The sequence below is a fragment of the Laccaria bicolor genome, genomic scaffold, assembly GCF_000143565.1.
Source record: "Laccaria bicolor S238N-H82 LACBIscaffold_29 genomic scaffold, whole genome shotgun sequence".
NCBI classification, from domain to species: Eukaryota; Fungi; Basidiomycota; class Agaricomycetes; order Agaricales; family Hydnangiaceae; genus Laccaria; species Laccaria bicolor.
In genome coordinates this window covers 386,236-387,215 of record NW_001889900.1, presented here as the reverse complement: position 1 = coordinate 387,215, position 980 = coordinate 386,236, and positions in this window count along the sequence as shown.

The following is a 980-nucleotide window of genomic DNA, read 5'->3' as shown; positions in this document are numbered from 1 at the left end:
AGGATATGGTGGAATATATGTGACCGCAAAGTGAAGTATGGCGAAGTATATGTGAAGTCGGGAGGAAAAGTGCGATCTTGTGTGTCACCAAAGTAAAGTGTGGTGAAGAGCATGTGAGGCCGGGCAGTAATGTAGGGCCATGTGTGTCGAATGTCGTCGCCAGCTTCAAGCTGCAGCGGAAGTTGTGTGTGAGGTCAGAAAGTGAAGTGAGCCGTATGTGTTGGATGTAGATGCCAGCTACAAGGCTGCAGCAAAATTTGAATGGACCGTGAGGGTGTTCTCAAAATGAGAATGTGGGGGCGAGTCGCAGAGCCCAAGGTAGTTGTGACTGAATTCTCATTTCATAGGTGAGCGCAGCGGGGCCCATAACCTGTAGAAGCAAATAAAACTCAGACGTCAGTCACCGTAAAGTGAGGAACGACTGAGATTAGATAGACTACCTGTAGAAGCAAATAAAACTACAGGAAGTCAATAATGTAGATAACGATAATGTATCGTAGAAAGTACTCACCTCAGACGTCAGTCACCGTAAAGTGAGGAACGACTGAGGTGAGACAGAAATAAGGTTTCGTATATAAAGGGAAGGATTTGTGGCTTGAGGTAAAGACTAGTAAATAACGGAGGTAAATGTGAATGAGAGAAAAGGGAAATAAAAGGACTGGAAAGAAATAATAAAAACATACACGTATACAATGAAGGTCACGAGACGTCTCCTCTAACATGTATGTACTAGTAGTATCGTTGTGATTGTGCAGGGATTTGAAAGAGGCAACCTAATGCACTGCATCAGGAAAAGGTGATTTCTCCGATAGATCGCCGGTTAGTTCTGTAGCCAGATATAGAAAAAGTAGGCACTGTATTTTAGCCGAGCGCAATATGTAACTGCATTGGTCATGATAGCATGGCCTTGTCATTTGATAGTACCTAGAGCTGATGAGGAAGCAATATCTTATTAGTTGGATGAATAGTACAGCAAGATC